This window comes from Tupaia chinensis, unplaced genomic scaffold (assembly GCF_000334495.1).
Source record: "Tupaia chinensis unplaced genomic scaffold, TupChi_1.0 Scaffold147282_1, whole genome shotgun sequence".
Taxonomy (NCBI): Eukaryota; Metazoa; Chordata; class Mammalia; order Scandentia; family Tupaiidae; genus Tupaia; species Tupaia belangeri.
The window spans coordinates 2,333,085-2,343,552 of NW_006207133.1; positions in this window are offsets into that span (position 1 = coordinate 2,333,085).

Sequence of the window (10,468 nt, forward strand, 5' to 3'; positions counted from 1 at the left end):
CAGGACGTTAGTGAGAAACAGATATGGCTTATTAACTGTTGGTGATGACATGTATAGTATTCTCAACTGGATTGGTCTGAGAAGTATTTCATGATGGGCAAAGTATTTTTACAAGCAAAATGAGAAATAGCGATTGACTGTTTTAAAAAATAATTATAATAATAATAATAATGATTGGAGAAAACATAGAAAAGATATTGAATGTTGAAGCGGGGAGATTAATGTCTCTGTACTGACTGACATGCATGGCATTCCCTTTTGAAAAAGCAATGTAATGCACTGTAAAGTTATATATAATCCAATGTAATATAAAGAAGATTATGATGATAAAAAAAAGATTCTAGGTAAGTTTGTGTATATATGTGTGTGCTATTACCCATAGTCTAGATTTTTCTGATTATTGGCATCATTTTTTTTTCTTTTTCTTTTCTTTTCTCTTCTTTTCTTTCTTTCTTTTTTATTTTTTAGGTTTTTGCCATAGAGAGCATGCACTTGCCAGAGAAAGAAAGACAGTGAGAGGAAAAGTGAAAAACCATTCCCCCAGAGGGATGGCCATGCCAAAATCCCTTCTCCATTCTCCTCCTGGGTATTTTGGGCATGCACACACTTTTGTCCAGTGTGATTTTCAAGCTGTTGTGTCCAGGACTTAAATTGTGCTCAGCCATATGGGAGTCCAGTGCTTTAACAACCATACCACCTGCTGTCCTCAACATCTGATTTCTTGACATGTATTTCAGTGCTTTCATTTTTCTCCAGAACAATTTCAATATCTCCTGAATTCTCCATATGACCTAGGCATATTTAAGCATATATTATAATAGGTATTCAAAACAACCTTGAAACTACTTCAATATCTAACTTCTCTTAATGCTCTATTTGCTCCTATACATGTGAATCATAATTTATTATCTTTTTTTGGAGAGGTTTTTGCTATAGGGCACATGCACTCGCCAGACAGACAGAGAGACAGAGAGATAGAAAGTGAGAAATCACCCCCCAGGGGGAATGGCCATGCTGCAACCCCTTCTCATCTATTCTCCTCTCAGGATCTTGGGTACGCACGCACACACGCCCAGCATGAGTTTTAAGCCACCGGGTCTGGGACGAACTGCGGTCGACTACATGGGAGTCCAGTGACATAGCCATTACGCTAACTGCTGGTCCCGTGAATCATAATTTTTGACTGAGTCAAAATCCTTCTTTTTTGGGGCCGGTAGGGGGCATAGTGGTTAAGGGCAATGGACTCCCACACTGCTGACTGTGGTTTGAGTCCCGGACCTGGCAGCTTGCTTTCTCTCTCTCTTGCTCACTCTCACTCCGTCTCTCTGGTAAAATAAAAATAAATAAGTGAACAAATAATTGAATGAAATAATTTTAATCCCTTTTAAAATTATTTTTATATCACATTTAATCACATGTATCTTTACATTGTATGATATTTCTTTTTCCAGCCCAGTTACCATCCACATCAGTCAAGACAAAGACATTACTATCCGCATCATCATCAAATACCTTTTCATGTTTTTAGATTATTATTATTAGTTATTCTCATTATTTTTTTAAACATTCAATCTCTATACATCATTTGGTTTGTAAAGACAATTTACCTAACATGCCTTCTTAACTACAGTGGTCACCTAACTAAAAATGATCAGTTGTCGCAGAATTGCCAAAGCCTTGTGTTTTAAGGCTTTCAGTGATTAGACTACATCTAACTGATGCAAGAAGTTCTAGGTTCTCCCTAACCTTCTGTTTATTTAGAAAAGTCTGTGGGATCAAGTTATTCTACAAAGAATCATTGAATTGAGTTTCCATTTGGTGACTCAACCCAATCATCATCCTTGAGCCCCAAGGTGGTTCTCTGGCCCCAAGAGGATATGAAGTATAGCCCTATGGGAGGACGAGAATAATCAGTGAGGAGCTCTGCAGCATCCAGCAGCCTCCAGAAATGTGAGCTTCCCGAAGCCCAATTAAAAGGTAACAAGTAAACTGACCACATATGCCCCTCATCCATTCAACAAATGAATTTTGACATCTTGTGCCAGACTATCCCAGGCACTCAGACAATTACCATGTATTATATTAAGCATAAACACAGGCTTAACGACCTGACATTATTGGATGTCTAGGAAGGCAATTTCTACCACCCAAAGTGGGAATGAGTGTGGGAAAAGGCTTCCCGAGGAATCAATATTACAGATATGAATCCTCTGGTTGAATTATATATCCCAATTCTCTGACTCTCCTTGTCCACCTCTTCTCCCCAGGTCACAGAAGCCTCCCACCAGGTCAGGGAAGGAAAAATCCCAAAAGGAAAGAAGGATTCAGGTTGTAAGAAGAGCAAATGAGGGGAGCAGGCTAAAACCCTGAAACCCACTAGTCCAGCTCTGGACTTCTTGCACCAGGCTGTGGACTTGCCCATTTGGTTTTAAAAGAAACAGCTCACGCAAACCTAGGGCTCCTCCTCTCATTAACCCACTTTAGAGTCCTCGTGGATCCCCTGCCCCATATCCCCTCAGTCTAAGCTAATGTGATGCTCAGTTGCCCCCTCAATTCCTCTCTTCCTCTTCCCCTAGAGGCTTTCTCAAGTACCATGGAGTTTGCTCAGCTGCCTCAGGCTCAACTGTGAAGAGCAGGGGCTGTGCTCCACCAAGAAGGGATAGAATTCAACCTATGGAGCTGAACTGTAAAACCATGATGCTCTGCAAAGGAGTCCCTTCCCAGTTCAAGTGCAGAGAGCTCCCTGAACACTCAAGTTCCCCATGATCCAGGACTGCTTGAGGCTGGAGGTGGGTTGCAGTGTTAACAGCCTTGTTGAGGATGCTGACTCTCACTCTCTCATTTTATGTCTTTCTTGCTCATGGAAGAAATAAATAAACTTTTAAAAATGTCTTTAAGAAACAATAAAAAGAAAAAAAAAAAACAGCTTCTCAATGTCCGTTGTTCGATTCTAAGGCATGCTCCCCATGGTGCTGTCAAGTCACTCCATGGAATTTATCCCCCCACTTGTGAGTGAGTGCTTTATTGGGTTTTATCCTTTCCCACTTACTTTTCCTACTTCCTTACTTGAGCTTCTTGAATACCCATGGACGACCAAGACTTAGTCCCTGGGTCTACTTTTGGGAAAATGCAAACCTAGCAAGCTAGTTAGACTAAGAACCCAGAGAAATAGGCTCTTTTCCAGCTGGAACCATAGAGGGCATTCAAGAGAAGAAAAACAAGGTTTCTGCTGTGGCAGAAACCAAGTAAAAGGCTCCTGCTGCCGTGGAAGACACCAAGAAAAATGTTCCTGCTACGCCAGAAACCCTTAAGAAAAAGTGAAGAAATTTTGCAGAGTTGATGATCAAGCACCTGAGAAAGAAGTTTGCTCAAAAGATACTTCAAAAGGCAAGGAGGAAGCTTATCTATGAAAAAGCTAAGCACTATCATAAGAAATATAAACAGATGTACAGAACTGAGATTTGAGTGGCCAGGATGGCAAGAAAAGTTGGCAACTTCTATGTACCTGCAGAATCCAAATTGGCATTTGTCATCAGGATCAGAGGTATCAATGGAGTGAGCCCAAAGGATAGAAAGATGTTGCAGCTTCTTCGTCTTCACCAGATCTTCAATGGCACCTTTGTTAAACTCAACAAGGCCTCAATTAATATGCTGAGAATTGTGGAACCATATATTGCATGGGGGTGCCCGAACATGAAGTCAGTAAATGAACTCATCTACAAATGTGGTTATGGCAAAATCAATAAGAAGCGAATCACTTTGACAGATAACTCTTTGATTGCACAATCTCTTGGTAAATTCGGCATTATCTACATGGAGGATCTGATTCATGAAATCTATACTGTTGGAAAACACTTCAAAGAAGCAAATAACTTCCTGTGGCCCTTCAAATTATCTTCTTCGTGAGGTAGAATGAAGAAAAAGACCTCCTGTTTTGTAGAAGGTGGAGATGCTGGCAACAGGGAAGACCAGATCAACAGACTTATTAGAAGGATGAACTAAGATATCCACCATGATTGTTTTTGTAATCCGGTCAGTAAATAAACAGTGGCTGTTTTCAGACTGAAAAAAAAAAAAAAAAAAACATGCAAAGGAAATGTCCTGATCAGGGCCACACTGACACTGGTCCCCTACATAAGCCAGGATTCTGAGGCATCAACTGTATGTCCCATATCTGTGGTTGTCCCAATACCCAGCTAGGTAGACAATCAGCAAGTATATACTAACTAGAATAAAATTGCCCAATGTGTGTGTTCAGAAGATGTGCCCTGGCCTGTCCAGCCACACTTTAGACAAGAGATACTTGCTCCTGTTGGCAGGGAAAATAGTAGAGTATTTTTAATCAGGGAATTTAAAACAGATCAAGTTAGGAATGTTTCTCACAGCTGGAAGAAAAATTGAGAGGGTAGTTAATAAACAATAAGAGAAAGTAGGTGGTGATCCCCCATCATCACTACCACATTCTGACAAATTAGTGTTGTTAAGCAAAGGCACCCTTATCACCATGGGGACAGATTCGTGTGTCTGGGAGCCTAAATCATTAAGTAAGCATCACTTTGTAGATATCAACTTTCACACTGATTCTGAGGTCCATGGATATCCACGACATACTTATTTAAACTGACAATTGAGTGAGATCAAGTCCTCTTGATTGAGACATGAAGCATAAAGAACCATCATGAGAAATCCTAGCCTTTTAAGGCTAAGGTTTAGGTGCCCTCTTTCCACATAGGAAAGTGGAATCAGATTGCCCTTACAGATTTCTCCATTTCCAACAGATACAAACTCTAGTCCCAGCCTGAAAGAGGGAAATGGCTGTTCCTAGAGCTGTCACAGAGCAGATTGATTATCTGAGAGATGGGGTTTGGTGAATTCCAGACCCAGAACATTCATGAATCTTCTCTCCCAGTTGGAGGGGTTGTCTTCTCCCTTGAATTCAGAAGGAGAGAACTGTAAGATAAATAGATGCACGCCTCTGCACAATATTTTATACAGGTACATGATTTGGAAAATTAGGTCAGAAGAGGGAGGGAAAATGGTGATTCATTACCAGAGCTGGAGAGAGGCAGAATTACCTCATCAGAAATTCAAAGGCAATCAGTTTTTTCCCAATTGTCATGGTAATGAATCACCATTGTTAATAAATTGGGAAGTCAGTTACACCTTTGAGTAGCTGGATAAACCAGAGTTGCCTGGCATCTGTCTTCATTAGGAGGGAACCAATGAAAAGGTAGATGGAAAAGTGGGCAGCGGATGATACCCGTTCTCCTGGTCACCTGAACGTGGAGAAAATCACCTTTTTACTTAACAGGATCATCGTGGCCAAGTCACCCAAAGCCAAACTAACCCAAATAAGACTTTAAATCTGAAGTCACCCATCTGAGATCTGTCAAAGTCCCTTGATGAAAAAATCAAAGACAAGAGCAATTTATTTGTTTAATAAAGGTACAATGGCAGGAACGATTTCTGAACATCACTCAGCATAGGCATAGGTCTTTATTAGAACAAAATTTGGAGACTAGTAGATGGTATAATGGTTATGTCACTGGACTCCCACATGGTTGACTACAGTTTGAGTCCCAGGCCTGGAGACTTGAAACTACCTCCGGATACATGTGTGTCCATATCCAAAATTCAGAGAGGAGAAGGAATTATGTGTGTCCATCTCCCCTGAGGGGGTGACTTCTTGCTTTTTGTCTCTCTGTTTCTGGTGAGTGCATGCATCCTATAGCAAAAATCTCTCTTTAAAAAGAGAAGAATTTTTTTTTTTTTTGGAGAGGGTTTTGCTATAGGGCGCATGCTCTCGCCAGACAGACAGAGAGAGACAGAGACAGAAAGCAAGAAATCACCCACCAGGGGGGATGGCCACACCGCAATCCCTTCTCCTCCATTCTCCTCTCAGGATCTTGGGCACACACGCACATGCATCTGACGTGAGTTTAAGGCATCTGGCGTGAGTTTAAGCCGCTGGGTCCGGGACTCGAACCACAGTCGACTACATGGGAGTCCAGCAACATAGCCATTGCTAGTCCTAAAAGAGAAGAATTTTTTCCTCTTGAGCAAATGGAAAGCAGAAATGGAAATGAGTCCATCCCCCACTGCTCCACCTCTCTGAGGATTGGACCTCAGATGCAGTCACATCAGAAAATCTAAGACAAGTGTTTCCAACAAAGCTATAAGGGTCAGAGCTCACCATGGTGTTTTATGCCTCCATGAGACATCCACCCAGCCTTCAGCTCCAGGAGATAAATCAACTCAAATCCTTCCGCCTTCAGGACAGACAAATCCTTGGTCATGGAGTCGTCAATAATCTAAACATAACTTGGAATGTGGTTATAACTTTTTATTGCTTTTAGGCCCATCAAAAAAAAAAAATACTGAGACGAATTCTGATCTATATGATTTGATAATGGCATTTGACAAGTTCCTATTTATTCGAGGGGTGGGGGATAAAAAGGTTTTTTGTCTGATCATTGTGTCAAAATCCTGCAAGTCATTTTCATTTTTCTCTCTTGGGCAAGATTAAAAAGCAAACCCCCATGCATTCTGTCATATGATCCTGGTGCTGAGAGTTCGAAACATTTCAACAGTAATTCAATACAGGAGATTTGAGGAGTGTGTGTGTGTGTGTGTGTGTGTGTGTGTGTGTGTGTGAATCTGCATTGGGAGCATTGGGAGGGTTACCTGATAGGAGACAAGATGAATAGCACACCCAGCACTACCGAGTGTCTCATTTCCCCACGCAGGCAGGAGCTGTGCCTGACATCGTCCACAGCCCACAGAAATTCTCAGCAGTAGGATGAGGCCAGGTGGACTGCTAGACCTGGCAGGAAGGGCTCTTGTCCTCTCCCTGCCCCAGCTGTTTCTCCCCACAGGCACCTCTGCTATGAGGGACTCATAGCAAATCTGTCATCCATTCAAGTGCAACCCACCCACAGTTTAAGATCTCTCTCTCTCTCTCTCTCTCTCTCTCTCTCTCTCACACACACACACACACACACACACACATGCCTTCCTCATTTTCATGCCATCGACCTATCTGGAAAGTCGTGACACATTTTTGTATGTTTTTCAATGCAAAAATGTGTCACAACTTTCCAGACAACCCAATACTTCTTCCCTGTGCTCTTTTATTCTCAGGCCCCAAGACCCAATGCTGATGACAATTGGTCGCGTCTTGTGTGGAGCCATAAACCGTTCTACAATAGTACCTGTCCTCCACCCTACAAAGCTCCTGCCAGAGCCTTAAGACATCTGTGCAGTTTTTGTGGATTTCAGAAAGAGGGAACTGAGGCAGGGAATACAAGGCCAGGCTGTTGGGACGTAATTCAACCAGCCACAGTAAAGACCACACTCTGAGCTAGGAGAAAATGCACACATCCTTCATGGGCTTTGAAGTCAAAGAAAAAATGTGCTTTGATCAGCCATTCTTTCCTCTACCTCTCAGTTGGAAGGCATTCAAGCCATTCTAAAAACTTCGTCATTCTCTGAGGGTTAAAACACATGGATAGGCACACAACACTTGCATACACACACACACACACACACACACACACACACACACACGGAGATTCAGCCAACTTTTCTGTTTCCCATATCTAAAAACTATTCCTATTGCTTCACTCATTATAGGACATTACCCCATTCACCTTAATGTTGTCTCTGATGAGATATGACCATGCATTATGCAAAAATGCTTTTCCTAACTGCTGACCATTGTTGGGATATGGGATTCTAGTATAGGAAATACTGATTCCCGCTCCTAGAGTTGGAGGCTGGGGACATATAAAGGCCACTCTTCTCTCTGGGGTCACTAATAATAAACCTACTCCAGGAACCATCGGGTGACTTGGAGGTTAAGGCAGCTGGATCCCACATGACCTACTGCATGGTATGAGTCCCAGACCTGGCAGTTTGAAAAACATGCCAGGCATGTGTATGTGCATGCCCAAAGTCCTGAGGGAAGTGGAGGAAAAGGGATTGCATTTTGACCGTCCCTCTGGGGGGGACAATTTCTCACTTTCCCTCTATCTCTCTGTCTCTCTCTCTCCAACTTTCTCTCTCTTTGTCTTTCTCTGACAAGTGCATGTGCCCTATAGCAAAACAAAAGCCAACCAAAAAAAAAGATGACTCCAGGTTCCTGTGAAGAGCTCCATGCACATAAAACTGGTCTCTTAATTCTCCCTTGGTTTTTCTCTTCTTGAGGAATTTCTCACAGATGTTCAGCAACTGAGCAAAACCAATATTTATATAAAACTTTAAGGCATTCCTTTTGGCCTCCCAGCACTCCTCTTTCTCCAAACACTTCTTAAGATTTCTCTGCATTTCTTAAGGGATTCCCTCCCCTGGGCTGGCATTCCACAAAAGGAGAACCTGACCTAGACCACTGATCAATGCTGTCTTTTCCTTGGTGGTGATTGATGCAGGCATGGGGCTGGTGCCCCTCTTACTCGGCTTAAGGCTGAGGAGATAGAAAGTCCAAAGCTCTAGTAGTCATCTCAGAAGTCAAGAGAGAGCCCAGCCTCGGTGAGATTGGAGCCAACATAGGCAAGCAAGGAACTGGCATGAGAGAGCCAGGTCCTAGTGTGTTATTTGAGCTCCTCCTGTATATGTGACAACTATAAGAGTTCCCTATTCTTCAAAGACATGAGTCAATAAATTTCTTTTTGGCATAAGCTTCTCTGAGTTAGATATTCTGTTCTGACACAAACTCCCCAATCCATCCTTAGCACGCAGGAAAAAACTGAGTCTCTACTTGATAGATATGAGGGAGTCTTTAAAAAGTTTATGCAAAATGCATACTATAGAGCTGACTGGTGGAATGATGGTTAAGGCAGCTGGATCCTACATGGCCAAAAACATGGTTTGAGTTCCGGACCTGGCGGTTTGAAAAACACACCAGGTGTATGTGTGGGTGTGCCAAAAAAATCCCAAAAGGCAGGAGAAATTAAAGAGAAAGGATTGCAGCATGGCCATCCATCCCCAACAGGGAGTGTTTTCTCTCTCTCACTCTCTGTATATCTCTCTCTGACAAGCACACACACTCTCTTACATTTTTTTTAATGCACACTATAAAATAAACTAGGCATGGATTTCACATTTTTTGCACCAAAGTAAATTGATACTTTTTCCATGAACTGTTGAAGTGTCCTTACAGCACCCTTGCAGAACCCCAACCTCCTCTCCAATTTCCTACCCATCTCCAGTATCACTCCGTTAGGCCACAAAGAAAAATCGCCAATATTCTGATGATTCTATTTTAGTCCAGTACACCTCTCGGGTCCCTTCCTTTAGTATCCCCAGGATACCAACCGAAATGTACATGCACACACATGTCCAAACCCGTGCCCTCTGCTATCTACAGAGGCTCCCTGACCCGTTGTGCTGAGATGCTTTTACCTCTGCCAGAGCCTCCAAAATATCTGAACTCTTGCACTCAATTCTGTCCTGCAAGTAGATAAATGTATCACCTTCTCTGTCTTCCACTTCTCTAGAAAGGTCCCTCAGCAGAGGTGCATAAGCTCCAAGTGTTTAGCACTCAGAGTGTTTAGCTATAACCATCACCTCATTTCTCCTATGACTTAACACATACTCCTTGACAACTAATCAACTTCAAAGTGTGAGTTCATGTCAAAGCTATGCCAAAGACCCACAAAGTGTCCCAGAAGTAGGAATGTAAAGGTCCCTGGAAGTTGTGGGCTCCTGACAAGACCTTATGAAATACTGACAGATTAAACTGAGGATAACTGTAGTGATTTAGAAATCATTTTTGATTGGAGCCTAGAATGCCCAAATGGTAGCAAAGCCAATGTTTTACTAAAAAGCCATGGCAGAGGAACCAACAGATGGCCAACTGCAACTGCTTGAAAAATCACACCAGACACATGTGTGTGCATGCCCAAGATCCCAGAAGCAGGATGGAGGAGAAGGTATTGTGGTGTGGCCATTCCCTCCTAGTGTTAATTTTTCACTTTCTCTCTCTCTCTCTCTCTCTCTCTCTCTCTCTCTCTCTCTCTCTCTCTTGATCTGGTGAGGACATGTACCTAAGGCAAAAGCCTCTAAAATAAATAAATAAATAAAAAGTCATGACAGAAAATAAGCATGGTAAAAATTTTCTGGATTCATTTAATAGTCTGCAAACTGAATCAAGGATAGTTATTACTGGAGGTCAACAATTCAGCTGGATTCAACCTGGGGAATATTCTGTAGAAGCATGGTTGGGTACTTCTGGCTTAGAAATAGAGGGAGAGAGTTGAGGTCTACCAAAACATGAACTGTATTGGCACATCTATGGTGATATAAATAGCAAGGCACCACTGCAAGAGGCTTGGGCCACATAGGAGGCCTGGAGACAAGCACAATGGTGCTCACCTGCAGTCCTAGCTAACTGGGAGCAGAGAAGAATAGAGAGACACTGGCAGAAATCTCTTTCTGTGTGTGTGTGTGTGTCTCTCCTTCTCTCTTTCCC